Below are 16,637 nucleotides of genomic sequence, written 5' to 3'. Positions count from 1 at the left end.
TCATGAGCTGAAATGGTGTAAATTGATGTAATATGATGTAAAAATGATAAAAATTGACTTGATAAGGTAGATACATCAATTGTAGGTGGTTTGGAGTTGAATGAATCAATTTGCTAGGTTTTAGAGGCAAGTTGTTCCACTACCTACTTTCGTGTTCCTATTTTAGAAATGGTTGAAACCACCCCTCTTCTCATGGATTCGACCCCTGATGGATAGCACAGGTTGTTTGGAGGTTTATATCATGTGTTTTTTAGTCATTTTAAAAAGTTGGACTCTTGTGAAAGCTTTGAGCATCATTGTACATTCATCACTACAGTTTGGCAAGGAAATAGACCACGGTTTGCATCATTTTGTGGGATTCTTGTGGAAAGGTTATTTAGTATTGTTTCTCCTTCTATAATTCAAGTCATCATGTGTGTTTGTGTGCCATTATCTCTCTATTTTTCAGTTTAACTAAATGAGTCAAGTATAAAGGTGGAAATCATTGATGTTGTGATTTCTTTGATATCCACGAGATAGATGCAGAAAATGTAACAATGAGATTATTTGTGCAAATTTTTGGAGGTGAATTCCAAAAATGGTTCAAAGCATTGCCTGCTGGAACAATCAATTCATTGGAAGACCTTCAAAAACATTTTCTGGATCGCTGGGAGGTAAAGAAAAATCCACTCCAAATCCTTTCTGAGTATGAGAACATAAAGGGAAATGTTGGTGAAAGTGTCCAGGATTACTGTGTTAGATTCAATACTATTTATAATGCCATTCTAGCTGATATCAAGCCATCTATGGGGCTGGCTTTGATCAAATTTCCTGATATTTTTGATCCCGATATGGCATATCAGTTGAGAGAAAGAGACCCAGCTACATTGGAGGACATGCAGAAAATTGCAGTAAGTGTTGAAGCAAATTTGTTAGCTAAGAGAGCTAGAACAAAGACCGAGAAGAAGGTGACTATAAAGGAAGAAGCTTCCACTTCAGATTATTTGCTCCGTAAGATTGAGAAGATGTTTGATAGATTCACCATTGCAGATAAGCTCGAGACATAGGTTAGAAATCCAAATTTCTGTGGTCAGCAGCAACCACAATTTAGAATCAAGCAACGGGAGCAAAGAGCTCAAGATCCATCAGCTCAACAGCAATTCAAAACACCATTACAACAAAACTATGTCCATGGCACTGAATCAGAAGATGATGAGGCCCCAATTGGAGAAGAGAATCACTTTTTTACACTAGATGATTTGCCAATTTATATCACCGAAGATGAAGAGTATTCAGAAAGTCCAGCTATACAAAAAGATGAATATTTTATATTGGCAAATGAAATAGTCCTAGAAGAGGAATCAGATGAATATCAGAGAGGGTACATGAATGCATTGACAACACAACAAAGGCAATACTCACTTAGGAGTAGGGATGTTCCTATCAATCCAATTCGGAAAAGTAAGGAGGCAACACCACCAAAGAATGATTCTCCAAATGTGAAGAAAAAGGGAAAGGAGCCAGTAGATCCTACTTCTAGTAAAGTGCAATTAGCAAATGAAAAGTCAAATCAGCCAAGTGAAACAAAGGAGAAAACTGAAAAGAAATATGCTCTAGTGAAAGGGGTAGAGAAAACTATAGCCTTTAGCTTAGAAAATGAAATTTCTAACTTAAAAGTGTCAATACCTTTGATTGAATTAATGAAGAACAACAGTTATAAAGGTCAAGTGGCTAAGATTTTGAATGTAGATCCTTTGTCTAATATGGTAAATGTGGAATATGACCAACATGAACTTATCTTTGGTTCGGCATTAGAAGGCCAATCTGAGGATAGTGATGTAGCTCGTTTTTATATCAGCCTTAGATTGCATGATTATGTTTTGCACAATGCCATGTTCGATTCAGGAGCTTCTCACAACCTGATGCCAAAGGAAATTATGGAAAAATTGGGTTTGGACATCACTCGCAAGTATCATGACCTTTATTCCTTTGATTGTGGTAGAGTAAGATGTATTGGTCTCATTAAAGATTTGGTTGTAAGTTTGGATCAAATTCCAGCAAAAAATGTTCTTATGGATGTAGTCGTTGCCGACATTCCCCCTAGGTTTGGCATGCTTCTATCTAGATCATGGGGTGAAAAACTCAAAGGGACATTGCAGTTAGATTTCTCCTATGCTACTATTCCCGTGTTTGGTCAAATGAGGAAATTATATAGAGAGAGAAAGATGAAGTACATGATCACAAGCAAGGAGAAACCTATGAATCATCCAATTAATTATGTACATATAGATTTAGAATCTTTTGTTCTTAATTCTGATAGTGGTTTCAATGATGTAAATAGTCAATTAGTTGAAGTTGAAGATATACCTAAGATTAAAGAAAATTTCAGAGTTGTACTTCATCAAGAGAGGCAAAGGCTAGAAAGTACTGTTGAACAGTAAACTTTCCACCAATAACAAGAAAAAGATGGACAACAGCCAAAGGTAGAAAAAATGGTAGAATTTTAGCACTTGGAAGAAGAAGCCAGTTTGTGGAGCATGGAATTTGATGGAACAGTAGGTAGGGAAGGTGACAGAATTGGTATTTGGATACACAACCCTCTTTTCTCGCCAAATAAAGTCCCGAGTAATGTAATAGTTTGTTCATACAAGTTGGCATTTGATTGTTCTAACAATGAAGCAGAATATGAGGCACTAATTGCAGGCTTGAAAATCCTCAAAAAGATGAATGAAAAAAGAATTTCAATTTATGGTGACTCCGAATTAGTAATCAAGCAAGTCAAGGGAGAATACCAAGCAAAACATCCTTGAATGAGGGCTTACCATAATAAGGTTTTAGACAATTTGAGATTGTTTCCAGATTTTACCTTGACATGTGTTCCTCGTGCAAAGAATGTTATTGCAGATTCCCTTGCTATAACAACAAGTAACTTGAATATTCTGATGAATTCAAACAATAAGTTTGAACTTCATGTGAAACATTGCCCAACTATCCCTGATAATCAAAGATATTGGTAAGTGTTTCAGGACAACAAATAGGCTGAAGAATTTCTGCAAAATGAAGGAAAATATAAAGACACTTCTATAGATGGCGAGCAAGATAATGGCGAACCAGACTTAGAAGTAAATAAGATGGAAGTTTTGTAGCTGAAAGACAATGTCATCCCTAAAGGCCTCATACCTTTAGAGGAATTATTTGACCAAGATGATGTAGCCCAGAAACCATGTTTGATGCCGACTGAAAAGGGAGTTGAGGACGTGAATATTGGAACAGCAGAAAATCCAAAGATGGTGAAGTTGTTAAAGGCATTGCCTCCTCAGGTAAAGGCAAAGTACATTAGTTTATTATCTTCATTTACTGATGTATTTGCATGGGACTATTCAGATTTGAAGGAGTACAATAAAAGTATAATTCAGCACATCATTCCAATCAAGCCAAACCAAAAGCCATTTCTCCAAAAGTTAAGAAGGATCAATCCTAAGTTTCTTCGATCCATAGAGAAGGAGGTGAATCGATTATACAACGCTGGTATAATCATTCCAATAAGATTTTCTGAATGGATTTCCAATTTGGTGCCCATGCGGAAGAAGACATGTGAGATTCGATTATGCATTGATTTCAGAAATCTGAATAAGGTTTCTTTGAAAGATAATTATCCGTTGCCAAAGATGGACCACATACTTCAAAGGGTGGTAGGGGAATCTCATATGTCGCTACTCGATGGGTATTTCAGATACAATCAAATTTTGGTTCATGAGGATGACAGGGACAAAACAACATTTACCACCCCATGGGGGAGTTTCCATTATGCCAAGATGCCATTCGGTGTAAAGAATGTTGGTGCAACTTTTCAGCGGCCTATGGATATCACCTTTGCAAATGAGAAAGATGTATTTTTAGTAGTTTCTCTTGATGATTTGACAGTTTTTTCTAACTTAGACAAGGATTATCTTTATCATTTGAAGATTGTTTTTTAGCGGTGCAGAAAGTATGGCATATCTCTTAATCCCAAAAAGAGTTTGTTTTCCATGGATGAAGGGAAGCTTCTCGGTCACATCATATCCAAGGAGGGAATCCACATTGATCCTGCTTGAGTGGAAGCTATTCAGAAAATTGATTTTCCCCATTGTAAAAAGGAGATCCAAGCATTCAACGATAAGATGAACTTATTACATCATTTTGTGCCAAATCTAGCAGAACATTTGAGGGAAATCAAAAACATGTTAAAGAAAAATAGTGTAGTAAAGTGGACCGAAGAAGCTATCAATTCTTTCAATTTGGTAAAGTTGGCCCTTTCTTCAGCTTCAATTTTGAACAGCCCCGATTATTCCCAAGATTTTATTTTATTTTCATTTGCTTCAGAGCATACTATGGCAGCAGTCTTAATGCAGAAAAGAGACCAGCTTGAGAAGCCAATTTCCCTTTTTAGTAGAACAATAAGAGATGCAGCCTTAAAGTATAACATTATTGAAAAGCAAGCTCTTTCCTTGGTGAAAGATGTGAAAGATTTCTGAGTATATATTCTGAATTCTCATATTCTCGCCTATGTCCCTAGTGCAGCCGTCAAAGATGTTTTAGTACAGACAGATCCAGAAGGCAGACGAGGCAAATGGATCGTAACTTTGTTAGAATATGACTTGGAAATTAAGCTAACAAAGCTCATCAAGGGGAAAGGTTTGGAAAAACTGATGGCGGAGTCCAATTTGCATGCCTTGGACATAAACTTGATTGCTACCATGTCTGAAGAAGATGAAGACAACTCACTTGTTCAGGTATCAGAAATTTTTATCCATTCTCCTTGGTATTCAGATATTGTATATGTGCTCCAAAATCTTTCACCGCCACCAGGAATGGCTAAAAATAAAAGTAGAACTCTAAAATTAAAGGCTGCCAAATTTTGTATTATGAATAATGCATTGTATTGGAAAGACCCTAGAGGTATGTTGCTAAATTGTTTGGTTGAGGAAGAAGCAAAATAGGTTATGGATGATTTTCACAAGGGAGATTGTGGAAGTCACCTATTTTGGAAAACGCCGGTAAATAAAATTTTGACAGCACGGTACTATTGGCCTACCTTCTTTGCTGATGTTTATAAAACTGTTGCAAGCTGCCATGAATGTCAAATTTTTCAGGGAAGGAGAAAATTACAGCCATTACCTCTCAAGCCGGTTGAAGTGCTCTGTTTCAGCAGTGGGGCCTTGATTTTATTGGAGAGATCTACCCTACATCTTTAGCTCAACATAAGTGGATCTTGACAGTGACAGATTATTTTAAAAAATGGATTGAGGCCATCCCCACTTGGCAGGCTACAGATGTGGTAATAATTTACTTTCTCGAAAATAATATTTTGTCACATTTTGGTTGTCCTAACAAGCTGATTACAGATAATGCAGCAACTTTTAAATCTAAAAGGATGATTAAATTTTGTAATAAATATAAAATTACCTTGGGGCATTCTACTACATACTATCTGCAAGGTAATGGATTGGCGAAATCTTCAAATAAATCATTGGTTAACATCATCAAAAAGCTGCTGGAAACAAACAAAAAGAGGTGGCACAAAAATCTTGTTAATGCACTATGGGCAGATAGAGTAAGTCAGAAGAAACCAATTGGCATGTCTCCATTTGAACTAGTATATGGTGTTGATATGGTGTTCCTGACATATCTCGCAGTCTCGGTGGTAAAACTTCTGAAGGAAGCTGGCACCGAAGAGAGAGGAGGCTTTCCAGAACACGTTCAGGTTGCAAGAGAGAATCAAGAAAATCTGTGACTCGAAGGCAAACTCAGATAAGTTTTAGATTGAAGACATAGTGCTGAAATGGGATGCTAGAAACGAGGACAAAGGAAAGCATGGAAAGTTCGAGAATCTATGGAAGGGACTATTTAGAATTGCTGCATATCAGGGTCAAAATGCTTTTCTCCTCAAGGAAATGAATGGGGACGATTTTCTAGGAAGGCTGGTCAATGGTCGGCTGCTGAAACGATATTATCTTTGAGATATCTTCTACTGTCATAATTTGTCACTGTACATACCATTTTATTTCCTTCATTGCAAGTGTGCACTGTCGTCATTCAATCAGTTTGGGGCCTGAAGTGAAGGCTATAAAATTGAAGGTTTGATGTCAATTTTTGATTACTTAGTATGGGTTGATAGAGTCAATTGTTTGAGTTAGTTTTCAGTCAAGTAATTGAGTCCAGTTTTGAGTCAAGATATTGGTTTTTTATGTTTTCTAAAGTTATTGACTCCATAGCCCAATGGAAGAGGCACTGCTTGCTTTTCGGAGATCTGTAGTTCTTGGCACCTCCCAAGAGCTACCATCCGCATTGGAGCCAATGTTAGTGTCGTTACCTTCATCCCTCCATCAGTGATCAAAATTCTCTTTTTGCATGCATTTTAGGTGTCCCATCCAATCAGTTGCATTCCATTAGGTCATGGATCATCTGATGGTAGTGGTTCTTTGTCAAAATTCCTTCATGCTTTCATCTATTGGCCTATTTGCACACGTACAGATCATTTGCTGTCATTTTTATTTCATTTCAGTTGCAGAAGTCATTTTAGGGTTTTCAAGTCTCATTAGGTCTAGGGTTTGTCACCATAGTCATGAAAAATCTCAATAATGGTCAGCAAGCACATGAGGAGGTCTAATAAAGTCTCTGCATCAAAATTTCAATAATGATATACGCAGTAATTGAGTTTTTATGTTTTATGAATAAAAATTTCATGTAATTTTAATTTTCCTATATGTAATAAGCATCATCTGCAGCCCTGGGTCACCTTGCCAAACTCTTGTACTCTGACTCCTGTAAAAGAAACAAGAAAAACCAAGCATTAGTCCATCAAATGACAAAAATAGAGCCAAACTGCAAAACAGAGTTTTTAAAGAACAAAGTGAAAAGAAAACTTTAGAAAGTGGGTTTTCTAAATGAAAAAATTAAAGTCAAAAGGTATATAAAGTGTTTCTTATGTTAAATACTTCATTTTTGCTCAAAGAGAGAGAAAACAAGTGAAAATCGCATTTTTGAGGCGAAAGAAGGGAAATCACAACAAAACTTAGAAGTTTCCCAAGGCGTAGTGCACCTGGGTAGTGGCTTGGCACACCTGCACAGCGCGGCGCACAGAGCGCAAGAAATACAAAGAAAGTTGAACTGGTGAGACGCACCTGTTAGGCGCAGCGCACCTGGATGTTGGCGCGGTGCACCAATCTGCCAAGCCCAAAACTCTTGCAAATCAACCTTTTAAGCTCCAAAATCTTCAAATTCCATCCCTCCAAGTAAGTAAACCATCCATTTTCCATTAAAAAGAGATTTGGTCATCATTCATAGTGTTTTGATAGGTGAAAAACAAAACCCTAATTTGCTGCACAGTCACATTGCAAAATTGCCTAGGGTTTGCAGTTTTTTGTCATTCTTGTTGTTAGTCCACTCCTTTGCATAATTTTCCCTTCACTACATTTCCTGAAATTTTCTTGCCCTTTCCCTTTTTTCTTTGACATTTATCCTACCTTCTATCCCCAAACCCTAAAACCCTAACACCTAATTCCCATTATTCCCCAAACCCTAATTTGCATTCCTAAATCCTATCACTCCCTAATAACCTTACAGCCAGCTTAAAAATCCTTCATTCATCAGTCCCACTCATCAATACTATTCATCAAACAGTAGTCACCTATTCTTGATATAAAATATCTTCATACTCAACATTTTACACCATACAGTGGCAAATATGGAAACAGATTCAACTTATGAAAGAGATGAGGAAACAGTGAGTGATTCCTCCCAAGAGATTCATGCACCAAAAAAACCACATAAGGGAGGAAAACACATCCAGGAGGAGCCCACTACACTTACAGAGTTATTGGCCTGTCCCCTTGCAGTAACATGTTTCAAACATCAGTCTTGCTAATAGTTTTGTGAGATGGTGGAGAGGGTGAAGTATCACTATGAACTTGATAGACTATTTGTCCTTCATCTCCACAATGGCCAGGTGAACTTAGCAGGTGTTTCCTTCACTCTAACGTCTGAAACTATAGCTCAAGCAATAGGGATTCCAAATGTGGGTGAACAATGGAACAATGGAAAACATGTGAGCAAAGAGCATTATGAGCCTTATATCAAGGCTTGTTATCAAAAGCGAATCAGTAGGGTCATTCCTTTCACATACCTACAGGACACTTATGCTCCACTCATGAAGCTCATTATCAAATACTTCAGCTGTGAAGGGAGATTTTCTCGCTTGTACACCTATCATGTTACATTATTGATGCATTTCACTCGAGTGAGGTGTCGGCATTATGATTCTGGTTTGGCTCTTTGGTACAGGTGTTGTACTTGATGGCAACTCACTCAAGTGGTAAAACTCTATTTCAGGCTCTCAAAATGATGGAAAATAAGAGGTTCGCAGGTGCATCGTTCAAAAGGTGCGTACCCGCAGGTTCGCCGTCCAGGAAGTGCAGACATACCCGTAGGTTATCCGTTCATAAGGTGCAGTCCCCCAGTTCACTCACTCTAATGCAGAGAAGCGCACTCACATGGGGTTTCTTAGGTTTGGCCCTTGGTATTTAGCCCGTTGTTCATGATCCTATGGTTTTGGCCCATGGTATAGGATCTAAATTATTTGAACCCCTGTTTGGATCACTTGTATTGGTTTTCGATGGTTTTTTCCCATGGTTTGAATAAGGGCTTGCCTATAAAAAGGAAAAGAGATCACTTGGCTAGACACTTGTGAAATTTGAATATCTTAAGATCTGAAATTTTGGGTGATTGGTTTTAAAAGCTAGATCTAAATCAAGGAGAAAACTTAAGGCGAATCTATTGATAAGTTGTGATCTCTCGGGTGCATGATCAGATCTGTGGATCTGACTATCTGTGGCACATTGGAAGACTGTTAATTTGGCCCTAATTAGAGGTTCGCAGGTGATCCACGACGTGAGTGCGGGGGTACGCAGCGCAGGAGAAGGCGCGGTGTGGGGGTGCGCAGCACAGCAAAAGGCGCAGTGCGATGCACGCAGTGCAGAAGAAGACACAATGTAGAGGTTCGCAGGGAAACAAAAGAACAAGTTGCGGAGGTATGTTGTCAGACGAACAGTGCAGGTGCGGATCTGAGCAGAGGTACGCAGGGCAGCAGAACGAGTGGTGCGGAGGTACGCAGAGCAGTAGACCGACCAGGTGCGGATCTGCGTAGTTTAGACACAGAAGAGCTGCAGGTATTCGCAGGGCACTATTGGTGAAGTTGTGGACCTATCTTGAAACATTTGTTGGTTGTCTTTTATCTATTGCTGCAGAGTTCTGGGTTTAGATTTCTAGTAGTATTTTTTTGTTTACAACATTCTGAGAAGTTGGGTGATTCATTGGTTGATTGTATAAGGAGAATGGGTGATTTGCATGTACTTGATGATTATTTGATCTTCTTGGATCCAATTTGAAAATTAATGAAACGTGGTCCTTAAATAAGTAAAAGAGAAAAGGGGGTTGTAGCTCCCTTCCAGGAGAGACTGGAAATCGAGAGAGAGTTGTAACTCTCTGCAGGTTGCAGCCTGCGTACTAGTAAAGGACTGCACCAGTACAAAATCCTTGTAAAAGAAGTTTCTAATTGAAAGAATATAGAGGCATATTACATCAGGTGGTTTTCACCCACATTGGGTTTCCACCTTATATCTGGTGTTCTTTGGTGTGCCTATCTATTTTTTTTGTTCTTGTTCATTATTATATGGCACTGACATACAAATTAATGATCAGTATTTGAAGAATAAATTAAAGTATACATCTGGAAGGTATATTGAAAATAATTTGATAATACTGATTCACCCCCCCCTCTCAGTATTATTTCCAACAATTGGTATCAGAGCCTGGTTCTTCAGAAGAAGCTTGATCGCTTGAAGAAAGATCTTTCATCATGAGCAACTACGAGAGGGAAGCATCAATCAGGCCACCGATTTTTGATGGGACAAACTTCGTTTATGGGAAGGTAAGAGTTACTGCCTATCTTCAATCTCTTGGTACAGAAGTCTGGGATATCATAGATACAAGGTATACTTTTCCATCAGCAACTCCTAGAGATTTGGCTGAGAAGAAGAAATATGAAACAAATGCAAAGGTGGTCAATACTCTATTAGGATGCATATCTCAATCAGAGTTTTTCAAGGTAATGTAGTTTAAATCCGTAAAAGAGATATGGGACAAGATTGTTCTGAGCTATGAAGGAGATGATCAGGTAAAACGAGAAAAACTTCAAACCCTCAGGATTTAGTATGAAAATCTCAGGATGTATAATGATGAAAGTGTGGCTAACTATTTTCTTCGTGTAGATGAGATTGTTATTTGTATGAAAAATTTGGGTGAAGAAATAAAAGAGGCTGTTGTGGTTGAAAAATTTCTAAGATCTTTGTCCCCTAGGTTTGAATCTAAATTTTCTGCAATAGAAGAAAAAGAGAATCTACAAAGCCTTAAAATGTCACAGCTGCACAGAATTCTAACTGCTTATGAAATGAGGAAAGGAGGTCCATTAGACAGGAGAGAAGCTACCTTCAAGGCTTCAGGCAAAGGAGAGTACTATGAGTCAGGACACGTGTCAGAAGAAGAAGAAGAATCAAATTTCGTCAGAAATCTTCAACAGGGTACTGGTCGTTTTCGAGGTAAGTTACCTTTCAAATGCTTTGCTTGTGGAAGAGTCCGTCACTATGCTATAAAATGTCCTCACAAGGATAAGATTGATAAAGGGAAGGAACCTGTTAGATGGAACAAGAAACATAATGCAACTAAGAAAAGTTACTACACTCATGAAGACAGTGATGGCCTATCAAATAGTGAAGAAGATGAATGAGGTAATGATTATAAAATTTTAATGGCCTTTGTAGATGATGATTACATGGACGCTATAGATGTAGATGGTTTTTATGAAGAGATTTCTCGACTCAAATATGTTTAGAAGAAAAAGATATGATCATTGATACTCTGCAATTCCAACTTGATGAAAAAGAAAAATCTCTTGAGAAGTTAGAATGTGAAATTGTTGGCCTTAGAAAAGAAATTGAGAAAACAAAGGCTCTTAATCTTAAATTTGTTAAAGGATCTAAAACTCTGGATGAGATTATCAATGTAAAGCGTTCTCCACTAATCAAGACAGGTCTGGGTTATAATGGAGAAACATCTCAAGCATCCACCTCAAAGAGTTATCTTGATGCAGCAAGGAGGAATGAGAAAAAGCCCAATGGAGATCACCAGGTAAGGCATGGATGAATCACATCAAGAACAAACAAAGACTACCAGGTAAACCAGGGGCAATCCATCTTAAGGGTGAACAAAAGCTACAACCAGCCACAGGTAAAATCTTCTCAATTTGCTTCAAGAATGGATGACAATAGAAATTACAATCATTTGGCTGGTAGATTTGACAATCGTAGAATTTTCTTCAATGGCCAATGTTTCTCTTGCCATAACTTTGGTCACAAAGCAGCTCAATGTGTTGCTTATAAGATAATCATGACTAGATAAGCTCAAAAACAAAGAAGTATGACTGGGATTACGAAAAGGACCTATATCAACTTTTCTGCCCTTGAAAATGAAATTGAATGTTCTATTTGTAATAACTTCGGTCATGAAGATTCTGAATGCAGGAGCAGGTTTTGACAGACAAAGGAACAAGCCTCAAGCACCAGAACATGGAGAATAAAGGAACCACAAACAGAAAGATGTGGGATAGAATTTTATGCAAAAGGACAAGAAAATCTATGGTACATCGACAGCAGATGTTCGAAGCATATGACAGGTGATAAAGAAAAACTTGAATCATATACTGCTTTAGAAAAGGGAAAGAAAGTTTCTTTTGGAAATGATACCCCTGTAGCCATAAAAGGAAAAGGCACTGCTCAGTTGAAAGAAAAGGTCAAAGCTGGAAATATTTTGTATGTTGATGGCTTGAAGCATAATTTACTAAGTGTCAGTCAGATGTGCAATCAAGGAATAGAGGTAATATTTTGATCAAATGGATGTAGTGTTCGTGATCTTGATACAGGAAAAATAGTGATCAAAGGCAGAAGAACTCCAAATAATCTATACATATTTGAAGAAGGACAACAACAATGCTATTTGAGCAAAGATGATGAACATTGGTTATGGCACCGGAGGTTGGGGCATCCAAGATTTTCACAAATAAGGAAAGCATGCAAATACCAGGTAGTTCGTGGTCTTCCAGATATCAAAATTCTAGACAACACCACATGCAAATCATGTCAGTTTGGTAAGAAAACCAGAACTAACTTCCCTAAGAAGGAAGGATCAGCCAGCAGGCCTCTTGAACTAGTCCATACAGATGTATGTGGTCCATTTAGGACAAGGTCACCTCGAGGAGAAGAATACTTTATATTATTTATTGAAGACTTCTCCAGGATGGTTTGGTTGGGACTTATGAAACACAAGGACGAAGCATTCGAAAAATTCAAATCTTTCAAAGCCTTGGTTGAAAATGATTCAGATCACAAAATTAAGTGCCTCAGTTCCGATAGAGGTGGGGAGTTTACCTCAAATGAATTTTTCGATTTCTGTGAAGAACATGGAATAAGAAGGGAATTCTCTATAGCGAGGACTCCTCAGTAAAATGGAGTGGTGGAAAGGATGAATAGGACGGTCCAACAAATGGCTCGTGCTATGCTTGATGAGTCTGGGACTCCCGCAACCTTCTGGGGTGAAACCGCTTTTGCTGCGGTTGTTATTCTCAACGAAACAAATGTCCGAGTGAACAGCACTCAAACTCCTCATGAGCTCTGGTATGGTGAGACTCCTTCGGTAAAGCATTTCAAAATTTTTGGAAGAAAATGCTATATTAAGAATAATGATGAACAGCTTGGCAAACTTGAAGCTAGAGCAGATGAAGGCATTCTCCTTGGTTATTCTCCCCACAGCAAAGCATATAAGTGTTACAATAAAAGACTTGGAAGAATTGTTGACAACATTGATGTAGTGGTTGATGAAAAAGGATACATTCCTAGGCAAGTGAATTATGAAAATATCGAAGAGGATGAAGACTACTCTCCAAATCAGATTGATGATGAAGAAGAACCTCAAGAGGCACCAGAGGAATAGATAAGGACAGAAGAGAAGAATCCATCCAGGTATGTTCAGAAGAATCATCTAGAAACTCAAATTTTGGGGCAGAAAGAGGCAGGTGTACAAACAAGAAGAACAATTGCAGAAGCCTCAAGCTATTTGGCATTACTCTCCTCCACTGAACCACAAAATGTAAGAGAGGCATGCATAGATGAATGCAAGGTCAAGGCGATGGATGAAGAACTTGAGCAGATCGAAAAGAAAAACACTTGGGAGTTGGTTCCTAGACCAAAAGATAAGAATGTCATAGGGACAAAATGGATCTTCCAAAATAAGTTGAATGAAAATGGGGAAGTAATTAGAAACAAGGCCAGACTTGTTTGTAAAGGGTATGCTCAACAAGAAGGAATAGACTTTGAAGAAACTTTTTCTCTCGTTACTAGACTTGAGGCCATCCGAATGTTCCTTGCTCTCTCAAGCTTTCAGAAGTTCAAAGTATTTCAAATGGATGTAAAATCAGCCTTTCTGAATGGAGACTTAGAAGAAGAAGTGTACATTTAGCAACCAGATGGGTTCATCCTTGGGAATGATCCAAATATTGTATGCACACTAAAAAATGCTCTCTATGGTCTTAAACAGGCTCCAAGGGCTTGGTACTACCGTTTGGACAAATATCTTCATCAGCAAGGTTTTTCAAAGGGATCAGCAGATAGCAATCTTTATATAAAAATTGAAAATGACAAATTGCTAATACTTGTTGTGTATGTAGATGATATTATCTTTGGCATCAATGAAGAAGCTACGAGTCAAAGCTTTGCCTTGGTGATGCAGAAAGAATTTGAAATGTCTTTGCTTGGAGAACTGACATATTTTCTTGGATTGCAAATCCAACAAAATGAAGGCGGGATCTTCTTGTCTCAAACCAAGTATCTCAAGCAGATTTTGAAGAAATATGGCATGGAAGATGCAAAACCAGTATGTACCCCCATGGTCACAGGATGTAGCCTCAGTGAAAATGATGAATCAGCAGCAGTGCATCAACCATCCTACAGATCTATGATTGGAAGTCTACTTTATTTGACAGGTACTCGACCAGACATCATGCATGCAGTGGGAATAGTTGGAAGATTTCAGGCAAATCCAAAGGAAACTCATCTTCAGGCAGTGAAGAGAATTTTCAAGTACCTTCAAGGAACTCAAAACTATGGGTTATGGTATCCTAGAGATACAGATCTCACACTTCATGCTTATACAGATGCAGATTGGGCCGGAAGCGTGGATGACAGGAAGAGCACAAGTGGTGGTGCATTCTTTATGGGTTTCAGATTAGTATCTTGGTTCAGCAAGAAACAAAGTTTGATTGCTTTATCTACAGCTGAAGTGGAATATGTGGCTGCTGCATCTTGTTGCACTCAACTCCTTTGGATGATGTAGACCTTGCAGGATTTTCAGATCACTTGTACTCCACCTATCTCCATCTTATGTGATAATACAAGTGCAATAAGCATTTCAAAGAACCTAGTCATGCATTCAAAGACCAAGCACATACCGATCAAGTATCACTTTCTCAGGGAAAAAGTGCTTGAACAAAAGGTCAAGTTGGAGTAAGTTCCTTCTAAGGAACAAGTTGTTGATATACTCACCAAACCATTGCCCAGGGAGACCTTTGAATACCTCAGGAAAAAGTTGGGGGTTGTTGATGCATCATCCCGTTGTTGAATCTCATCTATTTCAAAGATTGTTGGTTGTACGCAAGTTTCATATGGGGTATACGCGTACATTTGCTGGGTTGCGGCTTGGTCGAAGATCGAATGGCACAGGTTCAGGAGGAGCATATATTCTTCTAATAATGCATATTTGGCATTGTGGTAGAAGTTCTTGGAGGAAGTACAGAAGGAGAACATGGATGCTGATCTGAATATTGCTACAATATGTCTCTATCTCTTTCACGGTCATGTATGGTGTATGGTGGATTATGGTTCTTCTTGAAGAAATTTTTCGTTTGCAGATCTGATCTTTAGTCAGGGGGAGCATGATCAGAAAAGCAAAGGCCTAAGCATGTTCTCAGGGGGAGCATAACCCTTTGCCCTTGATGTCAAAGGGGGAGAATGACGTTGAGGATCTTGAGGTTGCCATCAAGTCCAAAGGGGGAGATCGTTGGCATTATGATTCTAGTTTGGTTTTCTGGTACAGGTGTTGCACTTGATGGAAACTCACTCAAGTGGCAAAACTCTGTTTCAGGCTCTCAAAATGATGGAAAATAAGAGGTTTGCAGGTGCATCGTTCAAAAGGTGCGGACCCGTAGGTTCGCCGTCCAGGAAGTGTGGACATACCCGCAGGTTATCCATTCATAAGGTGTGGTCCCCCAGTTCACTCACTCCAATGCAGAGAAGCGTGCTCACATGGGGTTTCGTATGTTTGGCCCTTGGTATTTAGCCCCTCGTTCATGATCCTATGGTTTTAGCCCGTGGTATAGGATCTAAATTATTTGAACCCCTGTTTGGATCCCTTGTATTGGTTTTCGATGGTTTTGTGCCATGGTTTGAATAAGGGCTTGCCTATAAAAAGGAAAAGAGATCACTTGGCTAGACACTTGTGAAATTTGAATATCTTAAGATCTAAAATTTTGGGTGATTGGTTTCAAAAGCTAGATCTAAATCAAGGAGAAAACTTAAGGAAAATCTATTGATAAGTCATGATCTCTCGGGCACATGATCAGATCTATGGATTTGATTGTCTGTGGCACATTGGAAGACTATTAATTTTGCCCTAATCAGAGGTTCGCAGGCGATCCACAGCGTGAGTGCGGGGGTAAGCAGCGTAGGAGAAGGCGCAGTGCGGGGGTACGCAGCGCAGCAGAAGGCGTAGTGCGAGGTACGCAGTGCAAAAGAAGACACAGTGCAGAGGTTCGTAGGGAACATAAGAACAAGTTGCGGAGGTACGCTGTCAAACGAATAGTGTAGGTGCCGATCTGAGCAGAGGTACGCAGGGCAGCAGAATGAGTGGTGCGGAGGTACGCAGAGTAGTAGACCGACCAGGTGCGGATCTGCGCAGTTTAGACACAGAAGAGCTACGGGTATTCACAGGGAATTATTGGTGAAGTTGCGGACCTATCTTGAAACATTTGTTGGCTGTCGTTTATCTATTGCTGCAGAGTTTCGGGTTTTAGATTTTTGGTAGTACTTTTCTGTTTACAGCATTCTGAGCAGTTGGGTGATTCATTGGTTGATTGTATAAGGAGATTGGGTGATTTGCATGTACTTGATGATTATTTGATCTTCTTGGATCCAGTTTGAAAATTAATGAAACGTGGTCCTTAAAGAAGTAAAAGAGAAAAGGGGGTTGTAGCTCCCTTCCAAGAGAGACTGGAAAACTAGAGAGAGTTGTAGCTCTCTGTAGGTTGCAACCTGCGTACTGGTAAAGGACTGCACCAGTACAAAATCCTTGTAAAAGAAGTTTCTAATTGAAAGAAGTTAGAGACATATTGCAGCAGGTGATTTTCACCCACATTGGGTTTCCACCTTATATCTGGTGTTCTTTGGTGTGCCTATCTATTTTTCTTGTTCTTGTTCATTATTATATGGCACTGACATACAAATTAATGATAAATATCT

This window comes from Pinus tabuliformis, chromosome 1_2, assembly GCF_031772625.1.
Source record: "Pinus tabuliformis cultivar Carrire ecotype Pingquan chromosome 1_2, CPIR1, whole genome shotgun sequence".
Taxonomy (NCBI): Eukaryota; Viridiplantae; Streptophyta; class Pinopsida; order Pinales; family Pinaceae; genus Pinus; species Pinus tabuliformis.
Note: the sequence above shows the minus strand (reverse complement) of the source record.